This window comes from Eleutherodactylus coqui, chromosome 2 (assembly GCF_035609145.1).
Source record: "Eleutherodactylus coqui strain aEleCoq1 chromosome 2, aEleCoq1.hap1, whole genome shotgun sequence".
Classification (NCBI taxonomy): Eukaryota; Metazoa; Chordata; class Amphibia; order Anura; family Eleutherodactylidae; genus Eleutherodactylus; species Eleutherodactylus coqui.
The window spans coordinates 310,644,526-310,664,590 of record NC_089838.1 but is presented as its reverse complement, the minus strand read 5'-3'; positions in this window follow the sequence as shown (position 1 = coordinate 310,664,590).

Here is a 20,065-nt window from a genome sequence, read left to right as displayed (position 1 = left end):
GGTGGGCTTCGGCCCACACTGCATGCCCCAACCTGACCAGGGTTTTTAATTCATAGACACAGGCAGGTACAAATCCCCAATGTGAAGTCCCTGTGGACCCGCAGCATGGGTGGTTCCCTGGAACCCATCGGCGGTACATAAATAAATCCCATTGCAGTGCCCAGCACAGCTGAGGTAACGCCAGGTTTAATGCAGGTGGGCTTCGGCCCACACTGCATGCCCCAGTCAGACTGGGGTTCTTTATAAGTAGACACATGCAGTTACAACTCCGTGTGGACCGACAGCATGGGTGGGTCCCAGGAAGCCACCGGCGGTACATAAATATATCCCATTGCAGTGCCCTGGACAGCAAAGCTAACGTCAGATTACATGCAGGTGGGCTTCGGCCCACACTGCATGCCCCAGTCAGACTGGGGTTCTTTATGAGTAGACACATGCAATTACAACTCCGAGTGGACCGACAGCATAGGTGGGTCCCAGGAAGCCACCGGCGGTACATAAATATATCCCATTGCATTGCCCAGCACAGCTGAGGTAACGTCCGATTAAATGCAGGTGGTCTTCGGCCCACAATGCATGCCCCAGTCTGACCGGTGTTTTTAATACATAGACACTGGCAGCTACAAATCCCTAATGTGAAGTCCCTGTGGACCCACAGCATGGGTGGTTCCCTGGAACCCATCAGCGGTACATAAATGTATCCCATTGCAGTGCCCTGCTCAGCAGAGTTAACGTCACATACAATACAGATGTGCTTCGGCCCACAGTGCATGCCCCAGTCAGAGTGGTAATATGTACCTTAACAGTAACCGCGTTGGTGGGAATGTGGTGGCGACTGCGGACCTAGTAGCGCGGTTTTATTTAGTTGGTTTTCGGAATGTGGCCAGGATTAAGTGGGCCGTGGCGGGGGGATGGTGGGGGGGCTCTCTTGTTGTGTCGCTAAAGGTGAAATTCTTGGACTGCCACCAGACGGACCAATGCAAAGGTATTTGCCAAGAATGTTTTCATTGTTGGAGGAGGAGGGGGATGTTTTTGAGGCACTTAGTGTCCTCTCCACGTGTCCGTGGTTATATGCACCTTAACAGTAACCGCGTTGGTGGAAAATGGCCTCGCCACCATCATGTCTTTGGGAAGCCTCCGTTTCCACACCCCAGTGACATAGCATTAGCAGCGGTATAGGCAGAGCCCAGAATTAGTAACATTTCAGTGGTAGCATTAGGGACAGGCCCCAGTAACATATCACTAGCAGCATTATAGGGGGAGCACAGTATTAGTTCCATTTCAGTAGTAGTAGCAGTCCAGACAGGCCCCAGTAACAATTCCGAAGCAGCAGTATAGGGGGAGCACAGTCTTAGTTCCATTTCAGTAATAGTAGCACTCAAGACAGGCCCCAGTAACATATCACTAGCAGCATTATAGGGGGAGCACAGTATTAGTTTTATTTCAGTAGTAGTAGCAGTCCAGACAGGCCCCAGTAACAATTCCGAAGCAGCAGTATAGGGGGAGCACAGTCTTAGTTCCATTTCAGTAATAGTAGCACTCAAGACAGGCCCCAGTAACAATTCCGAAGCAGCAGTATAGGGGGAGCACAGTCTTAGTTCCATTTCAGTAATAGTAGCACTCAAGACAGGCCCAGTAACAATTCCGAAGCAGCAGTATAGAGGGAGCACAGTCAACCAAGAGGGCAGGTGAAACCCATTAATCGCTTTGGTTAATGTGGCTTAATTTGTAACTAGGCCTGGAGGCAGTCCAGTTAAAATAAAAATTGGTTCAGGTGCAAGTTTCAACGCTTTAATGAGCATTGAAACGTATAAACATTGTTTACAAAAGTAATATGACTGAGCCTTGTGGGCCTAAGAAAAATTGCCAGTTCGGCGTGATTACGTGAGGTTTCAGGGGGAGGAGCAGGAGGAGGAGGATGAATATAATACACAAATTGATGAAGCTAAAAGGTCCCCGTTTTTGATGGTGATAGAGAATGATGCTTCCATCCGCGGGTGCAGCCTACGTATTGTTTAGGTACCGCTGCTGTCCGCTGGTGGAGAAGAGAAGTCTGGGGAAATCCAGGCTTTGTTCATCTTGATGAGTGTTAGCCTGTCGGCACTGTCAGTTGACAGGCGGGTACGCTTATCCGTGATGATTCCCCCAGCCGCACTAAACACCCTCTCTGACAAGACGCTAACCGCAGGACAAGCAAGCACCTCCAGGGCATACAGCGCGAGTTCAGGCCACGTGTCCAGCTTCGACACCCAGTAGTTGTAGGGAGCAGAGGCGTCACGGAGGATGGTCGTGTGATTGGCTACGTACTCCCTCACCATCCTTTTACAGTGCTCCCGCCGACTCAGCCTTGACTGGGGAGCGGTGACACAGTCTTGCTGGGGAGCGATAAAGCTGTCAAAGGCCTTGGAGAGTGTTCCCCTGCCTGCGCTGTACATGCTGCCTGATCTCCGCGCCTCCCCTGCTACCTGGCCCTCGGAACTGCGCCTTCTGCCACTAGCGCTGTCGGATGGGAATTTTCCCATCAGTTTTTCCGCCAGGGTCCTGTGGTACGGCATCACTCTCGAACCCCTTTCCTCTTCAAGTATGAGAGTGGAAAGGTTCTCCTTATACCGTGGGTCGAGCAGTGTGTACACCCAGTAATCTTTAGTGGCCAGAATGTGTGTAACGCGAGGGTCACGAGAAAGGCATCCTAACATGAAGTCAGCCATGTGTGCCAGGGTACCTGTACGCAACACATGGCTGTCCTCACTAGGAAGATCACTTTCAGGATCCTCCTCCTCCTCAGGCCATACACGCTGAAAGGATGACAGGCAAGCAGCATGGGTACCCTCAGCAGTGGGCCAAGCTGTCTCTTCCCCCTCCTCCTCCTCTTCAACGCGCTGAGATATAGACATGAGGGTGCTCTGACTATCCAGCGACATACTGTCTTCCCCCGCCTCCGTTTCCGAGCGCAAAGCGTCTGTCTTTATGCTTTGCAGGGAACTTCTCAAGAGGCATAGCAGAGGAATGGTGATGCTAATGATTGCAGCATCCCCGCTCACCATCTGGGTAGACTCCTCAAAGTTTCCAAGGACCTGGCAGATGTCTGCCAACCAGGCCCACTCTTCTGTAAAGAATTGAGGAGGCTGACTCCCACTGCGCCGCCCATGTTGGAGTTGGTATTCCACTATAGCTCTACGCTGCTCATAGAGCCTGGCCAACATGTGGAGCATTCCACTGTGTGGGCATGTCGCACAGCAGTCGGTGTACTGGCAGATTAAACCGATGTTGCAGGGTCCGCAGGGTGGCAGCGTCCGTGTTGGACCTGCGGAAATGTGCGCTGAGCCGGCGCACCTTTCTGAGCAGGTCTGACAAGCGTGGGTAGCTTTTCAGAAAGCGCTGAACCACCAAATTAAAGTCGTGGGCCAGGCATGGCACGTGCGTGAGGCTGCCGAGCTGCAGAGCCGCCACCAGGTTACGGCCATTGTCACACACGACCATGCCCGGTTGGAGGCTCAGCGGCGAAAGCCAGCAGTCGGTCTGCTCTGTCAGACCCTGCAGCAGTTCGTGGGCCGTCTGCCTCTTCTCTCCTAAGCTGAGTAGTTTCAGCACGGCCTGCTGGCGCTTGCCCACCACTGTGCTGCCACGCCGCGCGACACCGACTGCTGGCGATGTGCTGCTGCTGACACATCTTGATTGCAAGACAGAGGTTGCGTAGGAGGAGGAGGAGGAGGGTGGTTTAGTGGAGGAAGCATACACCGCCGCAGATACCACCACCGAGCTGGGGCCCGCAATTCTGGGGGTGGGTAGGACGTGAGCGGTCCCAGGCTCTGACTCTGTCCCAGCCTCCACTAAATTCACCCAATGTGCCGTCAGGGAGATATAGTGGCCCTGCCCGCCTGTGCTTGTCCACGTGTCCGTTGTTAAGTGGACCTTGGCAGTAACCGCGTTGGTGAGGGCGCGTACAATATTGCGGAAGATGTGGTCATGCAGGGCTGGGACGGCACATCGGGAAAAGTAGTGGCGACTGGGAACTGAGTAGCGCGGGGCCGCCGCCGCCGCCATCATGTTTTTGAAAGCCTCCGTTTCCACAAGCCTATACGGCAGCATCTCCAGGCTGATCAATTTGGCAATGTGCACGTTTAACGCTTGAGCGTGCGGGTGCATGGCGGCGTACTTGCGCTTGCGCTCAAACACTTGCGCTAGCGATGGCTGGACGCTGCGCTGAGAGACATTGCTGGATGTGGCCGAGGACAGCGGAGGTGAGGGTGAGGGTGTGGGTGCAGGCCGGGAGACGGTCGTGCCTGTGTCCTGAGAGGGGGGTTGGATCTCAGTGGTAGGTTGGGGCACAGGGGGAGAGGCAGTAGTGCAAACCGGAGGCGGTGAACGGCCTTCGTCCCACCTTGTGGGGTGCTTGGCCATCATATGCCTGCGCATGCTGGTGGTGGTGAGGCTGGTGGTGGTGGTGGCTCCCCGGCTGATCTTGGCGCGATAAACCTTGCACACCACAGTTTGTCGGTCTTCTGCACTCTCAGTGAAAAACTGCCACACCTTTGAGCACCTCGGCCTCTGCAGGGTGGCATGGCGCGAGGGGGCGCTTTGGGAAACAGTTGGTGGATTATTCGGTCTGGCCCTGCCTCTACCCCTGGCCACCGCACTGCCTCTTCGCCTCTTCCAACCTGCCCTGCTGCTGCACTTGCCTCCCCCTCTGAAGACCTGTCCTCAGTAGGCTTAGCAAACCAGGTGGGGTCAGTCACCTCATCGTCTAGCTGCTCTTCCTCCGAATCCTCTGTGCGCTCCTTCCTCGGACTTACTGCCCTTACTACTACCTCACTGATAGACAACTGTGTCTTATCGTCATCATCCTCCTCACCCACTGAAAGCTCTTGAGAAGTCCCCAGCCTCATCCCCCGGACCCCGGGAACTTTCCAAAGGTTGGGCATCGGTCACGACAAACTCCTCCGGTGGGAGAGGAACCATTGCTGCCCAATCTGGGCAGGGGCCCGAGAACAGTTCCTGGGAGTCTGCCTGCTCCTCAGAATGTGTCATTTTAATGGAGTGAAGAGGCTGGGAGCAGGGAGGAGCAGCAGCCAGAGGATTCAGAGTTGCAGCAGTGGACGGCGTAGAAGACTGGGTGGTCGATAGATTGGTGGATGCACTTTCTGCCATCCACGACAGGACCTGCTCACACTGCTCAGTTTCTAATAAAGGTCTACCGCGTAGACCCATTAATTGTGAGATGAATCTGGGGACCCCAGAAACTTGCCTCTCTCCTAATCCTGTAGCAGTCGGCTGTGATACACCTGGACCAGGAGCTCGGCCTGTGCCCACACCCTGACTTGGGCCTCCGCATCCTCGACCGCGTCCACGTCCTCTAGGCCTACCCCTACCCCTCAGCATGGTGTATTACGAGTAGAGCAGAAACAGAACGCTGTAATTAAATGTGCCGCTTATTGGCCTGTGGTTGGAGGCTGACTTCACTTACGGAACGTACAGCAGAGCCAGGAAACAATTATGCGCAAGCCTGTAGTGAGACCTAGGTGCGTATGACTGAGCTAGTGTAATTCATAGCGTAAAACCAGTCAAGTGGCCAAAGGCCAGTGGTAGGCCTTAAGTATTTTGCTACAATTTTTTAAAATGGTGAGGTGAAAAAGCAGACAGACACCGTATGCAGCGTATATATGTATACTGTTTCCCTCTTGCGGGATGACGGCGATCATGTAAACGGAGCGCACAGCAGAGCCAGGAAACAATTATGCGCAAGCCTGCTGTAACGCTAGGCTGGGTATTAATTAGCGACTACTACCCCCAGCAGACACGCTGTAAACTGAAGACGGTCACAGGCAGCCCAAATATAGTATTTTTTTGAAAAAGCCCACTGCCTATATAGACAGTATATCTCTTTCCCTGTACCACTGTCCCTGCCTCACCAGTACTGCCCCTATACTCTGTAAAATGACTGCAGACTGAGGATGCTATGGTCTGTACGCCCGATATACAAAAAAAAAATAAATTGTGCAACACTGCTAAAAGCAGCCTCAACAGTACTGCACACGGTCAGATGTGGCCCTAAGAAGAACCGTTGGGGTTCTTGAAGACGAATATAACACCTAACACTCTCCCTATAGTAGCTATAGCAAAACAGCACTTTCCCTGATCTCTGTCAGAATGCATCTGTGGCGACCCGCGGGCGGGGCAGATTTTAATACTCAGGTGTCACCTGAGCTCCCCAGCCACTCACTGCAGGGGGGTGGTATAGGGTTGGAATGTCACAGGAGGAAGTTGTAATGCCTTCCCTGTCTTTCTATTGGTCAGAAAAGCGCGCAAATTTCTCAGGGAAGAAAATGAACGTGACTCGAACATCGCGTGGTGCTCATCTCGAGTAACGAGCATCTCGAGTACCCTAATACTCGAACGAGTATCAAGCTCGGACGAGTACGCTCGCTCATCTCTACATACAACGCAACACCTCCTCCCCTTTTTTTGGTCTGTTTCTTATAAATAAGTTGTACCTTTCAAGCCTTCTATTCCAATCATGTGTATCGTCCCACCAAGTTTTCGTGATGCCTATGACATTATATTTCTCTTCCTGTGTTAGGAGGTCCAATTCTGCTGGTTTGTTTGCCATACTCTGCATTTCTATAAAAACATTTTAGTTTGTGATCGGTGTCTCCTCTACTTGCCTTCTGAATTTGTTGTCTTTGTCCTTTCTTTCCAATTCTAATAGCTAGGGTCTTAAATGTATTATTTAGCTGTATATTTTTACCTGGCTTTTCACTTCCCTTCCCATACTGTTCTAGTTTAAAGCTCTCCTAATGAGTGAAGCAAGGCGCCCACCAAAAATGTGCTTACCTGTTTTTGTAAGGTGCAACCCATCTCTAGCGAGCAGTCCATCATACAGGTAATTCACTCCATGGTCTAGAAATCCAAATCTTTGCTCACGGCACCATCAACGTAGCCAATTGTTCACCTCTATAATCTTGTTCCATCATCCCTTTTCCATGGCCATCCACTGGGAGGATGGATGAGAAGACCACCTGTGCTCCTAGTTCCTTCACCTTCTTTCCGAGATTTTCAAAGTCTCTGCAGAAAGTTGGAAGGTCCTTTTTTGCAGTGTCATTTCTCCCTACATGTATCAGTAGTAATGGGTGGTGTTCTGTAGGTCTGAAGAGTCTTGACAGCCTATCACACACATCTTTGATTTGTGCACCTGGAAGACAGCACACCTCTCGTGAGGTTATGTCAGGTCAACATATAGCGGCCTCTGTTCCTCTCAATAGGGAATTCCCTACAACCACCACTCTCCTCTTCTTCACAACAGCACTTCTTTTTCTCCATTCAAGACCACTCTGTGCACTTCCTACACAGTTCTTTGTGGGTAGAGTCATTTCTTTCTGTACATCTTTCTCCTCTGCTTTGTTTTCTGTGGGTAGAGTAATTTCTTACTGTTCATCTTTCTCCTCCGCTCCACTCTTTGTGGGTGGAGTCATTTCTTGTTGTACCTCTTTGTCATTCTGCTCAGGAACTAGTACCAGCTTCCCCTGCATGAGAACCTTGTACCGGTTCCCAAGCAGTATGGGTGCTGGCTGACTCATGTTCTTACTGCTTCTTTGGGTCACATGCTTCCATTGCTCGGTTTTTGCAGGTACACTGGACATTTCTTTTCCTTCAATATTTTGAAGACTTTACTCTGTCCAGGAAATCCTCATCTTCTTAAACTTGTTTCAATGTGGCTATTCTCTCCTGAAGACTACGCACCTTTTCCTCCAGTAGAGACACAAGCTTGCATTTCTGGCAGGTGCAAATTAGCTTTTCCTCTGGTAAGTCTGTAAACATATAGCATGCATTGCAGCTCACCAAATGGCTCCTCTCCTTTTCCATGTTGTTATTTGATGTCCACTTCTAAATTAGCAGCTAGACCTGGCTAATCCTAGCAATCTTCCTGCAAACGGTGATTCTTTGCTCTTCCCAGAATGCAAAGGGAATATGCAAAAGATCTTCCTGCGGCTCCAATCTCTGGTTTCTACTAGTTCATCTAGGGACCAATACTTCTGAAATATGGCTCTGCGTGTGGTGGTCACCTGAGATCCTGTATCGAGTAGAAAAAGCTATGTCATCGAGCTGGATGATAACCTCCGGGCAATCTCACATACTTTGAGACCCCTATGGGGACTTCAGGACCTACTCTTGGTTTCTCTGAGGGACAGTCCTTGGCCTCACGGGATATCCATTTAACTGCTGACAGTCTTTTTCGGTATGTCCTCTCTTCTGGCAATGCTGGCAGATAAATGGGCCTGGTCTACTTGGTCGTGTTCTGGTAGATGTGGTAGCTAGTCAGGAATTACCCTTGTGTGGCAGGACTATTGAGTTCTTTTGCCTGTTTAATCTCGCCTGCAGTTCTTCCATTTTCTTGCAGAGGGCGGATACACTACAGACTACTGCTGCAACGTCCTGCTGCACAATATCCAGGATCCCCTTCTCGTCAGACTGGCTCTAACCCGCTTGTAGCACCACAACATTCTTCGGGGATTCTGTATATAACTGTTCTTTCGTCTTATAGGGAGAGGCCTCTGAGATTGCATCAGTCCCTGTCAGGACTTCTTTACCTAGCACCTGTATGGCCAGTTCCTTAAAGTCTAGAAAAGAGAGAGCCGTGTTATGGACAGATAGCATGCGCAGCTGTCTTTTGATTTCTCCTGTGGCTGTGCCTACCACAAATTGTTCACGCAGCATCTGATCTGCTCCTATCACTACTACTGTATCTGTGTAGATCATGGCCTTCATGTCTTCCTGTAGCGATAGTGCGTATTCTCGGAGTGTTCACGTGATTTCTGTCTTCTGTTAAAGAAGCGTTGTTTTACTCTGGATGCGGTGCTGGTCTCAAAGATGTTCTGCAGCCTCTCAAAAATCTGATCCACCATCTTCCTATGTTCTCTAGGCCATAATTCGACCTCTCTAGGTGCAGCATCTTTTAATTGGTCCACTGCCGTCTCCATCTTTTGTTCATTCGTGAAAGGGCTCAGACGGCATAGAGCTTTCATCTTCTGCTTGAACTCGCTGAACTGATATTCTTCTCCATTATATCTAGGCAACCAAGGAGTTCCCAGGTAATATGGCACGCAGGAGTGTAACTATAGAGGATGCAAGGGATGTGGTTGTACCCCGGCCCAGATGCTTAACGGGCCCCATAAGGCCTCTCTTCTCCATATAGGGAGCCCAGTACTATGAATAAAGCATTATAGTTGGGGGCCCTGTTACAGCTTTTGCATTGGGGCCCAGGAGCTTCATGATGGCATGGTAAATGGCATTATGGGGCATGGAGTTGGGATCTTTGCTCCCGGTCTGCTATGCTGCTCATTGTGTCTTGAATCTATTATTTTTCTTTTTTTTTATTGATTTCAAGCAGAGTTACTACCCATAAAATGGATGACATTTAAATTTGAAATGAGAGTTGCAGGTAATGTATACTATGTGATAAGTGATCACTTGCAATGGCAGTCAGTTGTAAGGTCACAGAGGATTTAATTCTGTTCGTAGATGCCACATAAGGCTGTCGTGACGCCACAAAGCTCAATGGTGAGCACTAATTTTATTACTATTCTTTGTGGCTGGCAATTAATTGTGATTTGTTTTGTACGGACGCCAATGCCCTCGGGCACAATTTGTAGTTGTGAGTGGTGAGGAGTGGAATAATACACAGAGACAGATATTTTGCCTAATTTGTTGTAAAACTGGTATTATTAAATAAGGTAGTGAGATGAGGTCGTTTCCTTCATCACATTCAGTGCATAATAACTGATACTTAAATTGCAACAATGTAGCCACCTGTGTCTAACTCATCCATATACTGGGAGCGCGCTCTGGATTTCTTTTCTCTATACTTCTTTGTATTTATATCTCTTTATTTCTTTATCTCCCTCTCTTGATATTTACATCTCTTTTTTCTTTTCCCTCTATTCACTGTCAAAGCTGTCTCTCCTTCTCAGTTACACACAGTTTCTTAGATTTCTCTTGTTTCTCTCTTTCTCTCTCTGTCACAGCTGATCTCTGTCTCTTTTCACTTCTCTCTCCTGCCTGGTACTTTCTTTTCTCCTGATTGGTGCGTCTTGTTCTGGTGCTCTCTCTCTGGCACTTGCTTTGCCTGGCATGTCTCACTCACTCTCTCACACTCTGGCTCACTCACCAACTAACTCCTGTCACCGTTGTCCGGCTATTTATAATCTCTGTCACCTGACCAGTTTGTCTGCAGCCAATCACAGCCTATCTGGTTGCTAGTCAACCTGCCTCACCTGAGTGTCTATGCATTTTTTCTATCTTGTGCACCTGGCTAATAAATGTCATAACTGATTGCTAGGTTACCTGCATCCCTTGTGTAAACTGACTCAGATAAACCCTAGGGCTGGCTATTATAGTACTGGTCCCCCTAACTAAACAGGGCTGTGTAATGCCTTTTTTTCCAGGCCACTATGAGTCCTCATGCTGTAATAACACAATTACAATAGCAGGATTAAGGCAGTTTTTCCCTCCCCTCCAAAATGTAATTACAATTATACAATGCATTAAATGTACCCAAAAATTGTATAAATAAAAGCTACAGCTTGCAAGACAAAAAACAATCCCTCATATTGTAACGGAAAACTAAAAAGCTATGGCTTTTGAAAACTGAAGATGAAAATTCCAAAAAATCATTAGCCCAAAATCAGCCATGTCCTTAAGGGGTTAAAAACTAACAGAATATCCTACAGCACCCTGATTAGTATCAAAATGATGGTTTATGCTACTGGATTCAAAAGAAGTTGAAAAAAAACTGGGAAATGTGCAGACAGGAAGACTTCATTCAACCTTTTCCTAATTTTTCCAAAATGCAAACATGAAAGGTAATGTAGAAATGGGGAAGGGCCCTTTAAGATCTCCTTACATTATAAACAGTAGATAAATGACATCGGACATTGCACTGCTGCCCTTCTCGTCCCCAACACAGAACTGCAACCTTCCCATGGCTTCCACTGCGTCAAATCTTCCACTGAGGATGGGCACAGGAATAAGACCTGCCAAAGGTTGCCTCCCTGCTCCATCGCACTCTACACTCTGACCACCTGGAGAGGAGGCAGCACTGGCCTGCTGCGAAGCTGCTGCCTGCCTGCCCTCCTGCTCCACAGCCACGGTCATTGGACTGGGTGAGTACCTTTGCTATTGCCACCACCTATAGCAGACACCAGGGTAAGAGCCATCACAGGCTGTTCACTGCCCCACCACACCCCTCTCGCCTCTGCTCCCAACTTGGCTGCCTCACCCCAACTTGCATAGACTGTTTCAACCCTCCACTACCTCACCATCCGCAAAGACAGCACCCATGCTCCACCGTCTAGGCCTCTGCCTACACGTGCCTCATCACCATTCGAAAAGACTATCTAGCTCATGCCTATGCTTTGCTTCGTCGATGCTGATGTTCATGCTTCGTGTTGTCCATGCCCAATGCCATGCTTCACTAATGCTGCATTTTGTAATGCTCACACTCATGTCATGCTCTGTCCTGTCCCAGTCTATGCCTACCCTATGCTCTTCTCTCTGCACTGACTGCTCCCATCCTCTGTCGCCTCCAGCTCACCACCTGCCACGGCCTGCTCCGCACATCCTTACTCAATTACTAAATGGAGCGTGCCGCATACCTCAATATGGCTGCTCAACTGAGCAGGAGGCAAGCTGACCCCTTTAACACTAATACCCTGCATATTAACACCCTCATCCTTGCTCTAACCTCTACCACCATCCTTACTGCCTGCCTCTACATCTTCCTCCTATGCCCAGCCCCAACACACTCAAATGCCTCTGTCCCCCCCTAACCACCAAGAAACATCACAGCCACCCTCACAAATCCCCCAACCATCTGCTGACCCTTGCTACCCTGTTACTTTTAGCTTTGGGGGACATCTGCCCTAACCCCAGCCCACCCTGTACCGCTCCCAGACAATTCTCCCACCCAAATTACACCCACACACCCCCAAGCCTGACCTCTAGCCTGCATGCACCAACCCCATGCCCCATTCAAATGCGCTCTCTCGAACTCCCAATCCGCGTGCAACAAACTCCCAAACACCCATGACCTCTTCACCACCAAGCACCTAAATCTACTCGCCCTCATCAAACTTGGATACAGCAGTATAACTCGGCCTCCCCCGCTGCATTGTTCTATGATGGCCTGCAGTTCTCCCACACCCGCAGATCAGACAACAAGCGCGGCAGAGGAGTAGGTGTTCTCCTCTCGCCCAATTGCAATTTCCAGGTTATTCCCCAGGCTACCTCCCTCACTTTCTCGTCTTTCAAAGTACATACCCTGCCACTCTTTTCTCCACTCCCTCTATGTGTCACAGCTATATACCGGCCCCTGGGCTCCACCCGCCTGTTCCTGAACCATTTTCCTGCCTGGCTCCCCCATTTCCTGTTCTGTGAACTCCCAACCCTCATTCTCAGTGACTTCAACATCCCCATTAAAAACCCAATCTCCCCATCTGCCTCTCAACTTCTAACCCTTACCTCCTCCCTATGCCTATCACAGCTCTTCGATTCCCCCACTCACAGAGACGGTAACATTCTCAACCTAATCTTCCTCTGCCTCTGCGCTGCCTCCCACATTACTAACTCCCCACTCTCAGACCACAATCTCCTCTCCTTCTCCATTATGTACACTAACATCTTCCCAGACCCCCCATCTATCGAACCTCCAGACCGTCCACACCCAACAATTCATCAACACCCTACAGTCCTCCCTGTCCCCATATCTCTCCTCTCATGCCCCAACCTGGCTGCCAAACACTAGTCCACCACCCTGAGATGTGCCCTGGCTCACGCCCCAAACGTTCTTCATCCGGTGCTGCTCCAGATGTGCTGAACGGCTGTGGAGTAAATCTAAACAGCCTGCAGATTTCATGCACTTCAAATTTATGCTTAAAATATACAATCTCGCCCTCCATCATGCTGCAGCGTCCCATAGGGAGACCCCAGACACCTGACATATGTGGGTAGCTGGGAGGGTAAAGTGATAGCTTGTCATGACGGCACTTACCAGACTCCTTTCCCAGAGGAATAACACGCTGCCAAGGGCAGAGTATAACTGCAGACCACCAAAGACACCCCTAGGATAGGGAATGCCAATAAACAGGATAACAGGGGTTGTAGTTGTCACGGGTGACGCCACTGTTACCACACACCAGAATGATCCTTGGTGGAGAATAAATACAGACAGAGATAGTCCTTGAGTACCACGGGTCCTTAGGAACAGAGTTCAGCAAACTTTACTTGGCAACTTGAAACAATTATTACAAGGCAGTTCAATCAGAGACTTTACAGTGCAGGCAATCATCTTTCAGACATAGTAAAGATTATTATCTTGCAGTACCTCCACCCCGACTTGCATACACATGGGTGTGACAACTAAAGGGTGTACCTCTACATGGTGATCCTGGCTCTGGACGGCCACGTAGGAAAAATCAGAAAAAGAGGTAGTACCTCTGCACTGGCCTCGTCAGAAGAAGTAGGTACTTACAATTCTTCTCTCTCTCTATTGGGGACTCGCTCCAATTACATCCAGAATACAGACAGCACGGGATATCTCTCCTCCCCTTCCATCTTCACCACAAGGAGGCTGAAAGTGCCTCCATGTAGTTCTGTGTTAGGTGGCACTCTGGTAGTAGACAAGATGGAACAGCTTTCACACTGTCAAGCACTCCCATTTATACCTTCTCACATACCACATAAAATAACATACTGATACATTTACATGCAGGCTTGGATTTTATTAAAGTTAACCCTTCAAGCGTTGCAGCTGTGCAACACACACACTGGAAATGACAGGGCAGACTTGCACAGTGTATCAACATAAGACAAACATGTATGACATTTATGGAGGGGACCAGGTTGATGTACTGGGCCACTACAATGCCAAACAAGTATTTTTCACCTCCCTTATCTCCTCCCTATCCCACAACCCCAAAAGACTCTTTGACACTTTCCATTCCCTCCTTAGCCCCAAAAACAGGCCCTCATGATGGACCTCAGTACTGGAGAGCTACCCACATATTTTAACAAAAAAATTGAAATCATCAGTAAAGAATTCCCCAAATACTGCGCAGCTATCCCTGATCCCGGCTTATTCAGCACTGCACCCACCACTCACTCGCTATATGTACTCCAATCAATGAGTGAGGAAGAAGTCTCTAGACTGCTTTCTGCTGCCTGCCTCCCCACCTGCGCCAGCGACCCTCTCCCCTCACACCTTCTCCAGTCCCTTTCCCCGGCTGTTATTACTCACTGCTGCACCATCTTCAACCTCTCCTTGTCCTCTGGTATCTTCCCCTCCTTCTAAAGAAACTGACCCTTGAGCCAACAAATGCTGCCAACTATCGACCTATCTTTAACCTCCCTTTCATCTTCAAACTACTTGAATGCGTGGTCTACTCCCATCTCACACGCTTTCTCTCTGACAACTCTCTCCTCGACCCCCTCCGGTCCAGTTTCCGCCCCATCCACTTGACCAAAACCGCACTCACAAAAGTGTCTAATGACCTGATAATGGCCAAATTGAGGGATGACTACCCCCTACTAATCCTCCATGACCTGTCCGCTGCATTTGCTACTGCCAACCATAACCCCCTTCTTACTATGCTCCGTTCTATCGACCTAAAGGACACGGCTTTCTCCTGGTTCTACTCCAATCTCTCTGACAGCTCTTTCAATGTCTCCTTCACTGGCTTTATCTCCTCTCCACTTCCTCTCGCTGTTGGGTTCCCTAGGGTTCGGTCCTCGGCCCCCTTCTTTTTACTATCTCTTCAGCCCCAATTGGACAAACCATCTGCAGATCTGGCCTCCAACATCGCTTCTATGCTGATGATACCCAGTTATATAGCTCTTCCTGTGACACCTCTGCACCTCGCCTCCAAAACATCTCCAACTGTCTGTCTGCTGTCTCTAATACTATGTCCTCCCTTTTTCTCAAACTTAACCTCTTAAAAACTGACCTCATTTTTCCACACACTACATGCCCCCCTCCACCCTCCAACATTTCCATATCAGTAGCTGGCACTACAATAACCCCCAGATAGAAAGCCCACTGCCTAGTGGTCACACTGGACTTGGACCTCTCCTTCTTTCCCCATATACCATCTCTGGCCCAAACCTGTCCCCTGCACCTCAGGAACATTGCAAAAATCCAGGCGTTCCTGACCACAGACATGCTAAAGACACTCGTTGCTGCCCTCATCCATTCCAGACTTGATTACTGCAACTCGCTGCTCATTGGCCTTCCCCACACCAGGCTCTCCCCCTTCCAATCCATACTAAATGAAGCAGCTAGATTCATCTTTCTGTCCAGCCGCTTCTCAGACGCCTCTGCACTATGCCAGGCACTGCACAGGCTGCCCATGTATTACAGAACTCAATTCAAACTCATCATCCTCACCCACAGAGCTCTTCATAGTGCCATTCCACCATACATCACCCCCTCCTGTCCATACATGTCACCCAGCCCGTGTGCTCCATTCTGCCAATACAGTCTGACTGGATGTCCCCCTAATATGAACCTCACATGCACCCCTCCAGGACTTTACCAGAGCACCTCCAACCCTATGGAATGCTCTTCCCTCAAGACATCTGGAGAATCCCTGATGCACAGGATTTCAGACATACCCTAAAGACTCACCTCTTCAAAGAAGCATACCAACTCTCCTTATTCCCCCGCCCACAAATTACAGCCACCATGTACACTCCCTGCCCCCATACCTCCTGTACCACCCCACCCCGCCCTGATTCAGCTCCACCATGCATCAAAAATGCTGTGGAATAAGGTGGCGCTATACAAATAAAGATTATTATTAATAATAGTAAGAACTTACCACAAAGGGTGTGACAATCGAGGCATAACAAGTGTCTGGCAGGCACCGCTGTGTGACGTCAGTCATTGTCTCGCGCGATAGTGAAGGAGAGGGCAAATCCCCAGCATACTGCCGACCGGCGTCACGGCAGTGCCGCCCATCATATACATGGGGGCGGGAGCAAGCTCCCAGCATGTGTGGCATGTATATTATTTCAGGGTTATCATAAATATCGTTCTGTAGGAAGGGATCCCCTTTAAGGATGTTCAAATGTTTGGAAAGGATCTTCTTGATCTCAGTATGTTGAGAGTTACATCAGGTAACAAATTAGTTTTTTTCTCTTTTGCGTTCGGGGGGTTGGAGTCTTCCTCCAGAACTTTTTTGTAGGCAGAACCGACTAATACCTTAGGTTAGCCTTTTTTTTAAATCTCGTGTTGAGGGGTTTTCTTGTTGTATAATGGTTTTTGAGGACAAACAATTTCTTTTAATGCACTTGAACTGACCATACGATCTATTTTTCTTCCAATTTTTTGCATGGCAGCTATAAAAATATAAATAGCTGTTCGCGTTAGTACAGAAAGTGACCATACTCACTAATACATTGATGCAGGAGGGCAGGCATATAAACCACATATCCCTCAAACATGCAGAGGCCAGACTGATATATGGAGGAGCAAAAAGAAAAAACGAACACATGTGAGAACACTGATGGGACAACCACTCACAAAACCTCTTTATAATGGGGATGGGGGATGGTTGCTTAGTGTTAATTCCTGCACAAGAAAGTCAAACAGGGTGTCAGACCACATGATACGTGTAGTGCACTATGCAGGATTGCAACCTATTAATGTTGCCATATTTGAAATTGTAGTGGCCCAGAACATCATTCTGGACCCCTCCATAATTGTCATACATGTCTGTCTTATGTGGATGCACTGTGCAAATCTGTTATATCTATTTTCTGTATGTGTGTTGCACAGCTGCAGTGTCTGAAGGGTTAACTCCATTAAAATCATTGCCTGTCAGCTCTGCTGCTGAATGTATCTGTTCTGTCATGTGGTACAAGTGAGGTTATAAATGTGAGTGTCAGAGAGCAGGAATGGGTCTTCTTTCTGTGTTGGAGCAGGGTTCCATCTTACCTGCTGCTCGGAGCTAACACAGAGCCGCATGGGAGCACCATCAGCTTCCATGTTGGTGAAGATGGAAGAGGAGGAACGACATCCTGTAGCATATGGAGTGTGAAGAGAGAGAGAGCACACCAAATCCTAATTGCTACTAAACCAGCTACCCGTTCCCATCACAGCAGTTAATTTTTCCTGTGTGGCTGTCTGCCAACTGATCACCACACAGAAGTACGTGATTTTAACACCCAAGCGGAGAATGTGCGGGGTGCATTTATTCTAAGTCTTCTGCTAAGTAATTGCATTTTGCCAGAGAGTATGTGGAGAGGATCTTGCTTTCTTGCCTCCTCCGGAGTATATATATATAATGTCCAGGGCCAGTGACATATAGATAACGTTGGCTATAGGGCCGAATTGTGTAATTTTTGCCTCCCAACCTCTGAACTACAGTAAATGTAGTTACAGGCAAAAGAATTACCGTGAATTTGCCTGTAACTACCTGTTTTGCAAAGTTTTACCGGGCCTCATCCGTTCCGGAGGACCCGAGGTACGATACACTTGTCCAGTGTTTATTGATCTGCCGCATATGAATGCTGGTATGGAACGTTGGTAAGTGCCACCGTGACAGGTCCACGCACTACACCCTCCCAGTTCCAGTTGTATGCTTGCGTAGCGAGTAGAGCTGAGCGAACATACTCGCTAAAGGCAATTACTCGAGCAAGTATTGCCCTTAGCGAGTACCTGCCCGCTCGGAAGAAAAGATTCAGGTGCCAGCGCTGGTGAGCGGTGAGTTGCGGGAGTGAGCAGGGGGGAGGCTCACTCACTTCTTAGGTGTCTCCACACACCTTCTGGGTGCTCTCCTTAAGGAGAGACGAAACCCCCCTCCACCCACTGTAATCAATGTGACCGGCGCTATCTTATGGTGCTCTCAGTGAGGACTGCAAAAACATGGTGACAGATTCCCTTTAAGTAGTTCTAGGAATCAATGAATAATAGGGGTGAAGCAGCATCCACGGAAATTATTTCAAATGCTTTAATTCCTCCAGCATAAAACAACGTTTCAACCAACTTGTGGTCTTTGTCAAGTTCAATGACACAATACACAAACACATACTTATATGTAAACAAGACACACCCCTTACCCAATACAAAAGCCCCACATATATATGACATTGCTAAAAACACAAAACAGATGTAGAACAGAACCTGTGGTAGGACGGACCGGACTGCTACTTCAGCTGTTCCTCCTCATGTTATAATCCCCTCGATGTATTCATGGCTTCATTGTCCCTCTCTGATTACATCACTGCAAGGCCGTGTCCTGCTTCCACAATATATTTGCAGGACGGGAGGGGGAAATGAACTCCCTCTTACTGCTGTGCGCAAACGCTGGGGTACACGATACATCTTTGAAAGGAGATTGTAAGGCTGGGAAAGCAAGCGCTGATCGGCCCAGACGTATATTGCGCATGCGCAAATGATACAATTCCCCGGGCGCCCGCACAAGCATGTCAACCGTTGCCTAGGTAACTGGCAACGCTAACCAAATAATTTGCGCATGCGCACCCCAGAATAGACCTAATATGCCCTCAATGTCCGAATCTAGTATGCTGTGATGTTAACCCTGCGCACACTTTTAATATTATATGAACCCTGCTGACATGGCTCCCTGAGATCGATATTGAATCACCCTTTATAAATTTATGAAAATGCTTATGTCTCAATCTATGTTTAAAATGCTTATTCACACCAAAATTCTGCATATTTGTCCCTTATTCAAAGATGACAAGGCCTATATAGGGTCAATCATCATATATGGATCGTAATTGGAGACAGAATATAATGAGCCGTACCCCAGTGATTACATTTATATCTGCTTTATTACAATTAAATTTTCAACCACAATAGCGGATTCAATTATTATTGGAAAAATAAAAAAATTGTTTTTAGAAAAAACATTTTTAGAAAATTGTTTTTTTTTTTGTTTTTTTTAAGTAGTTATATATAATAAAAATATTTTATTTGTTCATCTCCCAAAAGCACAAGAAAAAGCAATCAAAAAGTCCCATGTACCTCAAAATATTACCAATAAAAAATACATCTCTTCCTGCAAGAAACAAGTCCCAAAAGAGCTCCGTTGACGAAAAAATAAAAATGCTATGGCTCTTAGAATGAGGCAGAATCAATTGCAAAAACTTATTTTTGTTGTGCAAAAGTAGTAAAAACTAAAACACAAATCTCTATAAGGCCCCATGTCCACGGGCGTAGATGTTTTGCGGATCACCCGCACGGACGATCCACAGTTGAATATGCCCCATAGACAATCTTTGGGCATCCGCAGGTAATTAAATACCTGCGGATGTCATTTTTCCCGGTGTGTGTGGATCGCATGTGCTGGAAATAAAATGCAGCATCCTCCAGTCTCTGCAGATTCCCACACGGACGGCTTCCATTGGAAAGCAGGACATTTGAAGAAAAAAATGCACTGCGCGTGCGTGCTGCACACCAGCTGGTGCACCGAGCGCATTCGCCGTGCAGAAGAAAGAAGGTCTGGCCGTGAAGGAGAAGAGCCGCACCGCATCCGAACAGGTGAGTAAAATGGCCATGGCTGCGTGCCCGTGGACATGAGGCCTAAACTTGGCATCGCAGTAATCGTGCTGATCCAGGAAAGAAAGTCATCATGTTATATCTGTTGAATGGTGAACACTATAAAAACAAAACCCAAAACATGGTGGAACTTCTGAACCATTTTTTTTTTTTTATCTCGCACCGAAAAAAAAATGTAATAACAGTGATACAACACATAATATGTACCCCAGAGTGGTGACATTAAAATATACAACTTGGGCCAAAAAACAAGCCCTCATGCAACTATGCCAACGAGTTAAGGCTCTTGAAATGCCATGATGAAAATCGCTTCACTTATGGCAAAAAATAGGCTTGAGGGTGGACACCCACTTGCGTTTTTCTTGCACCTTTTTTTCACGCGATATCGCAGCATTAGCAAGTCCCATTGACAATTGGGTTAACCAAAAATGCAGCGATATCGCGTGAAAAAAACGTGCAAGGAAAAAGGCAGGTGGGTGTCCACCTTGAGAC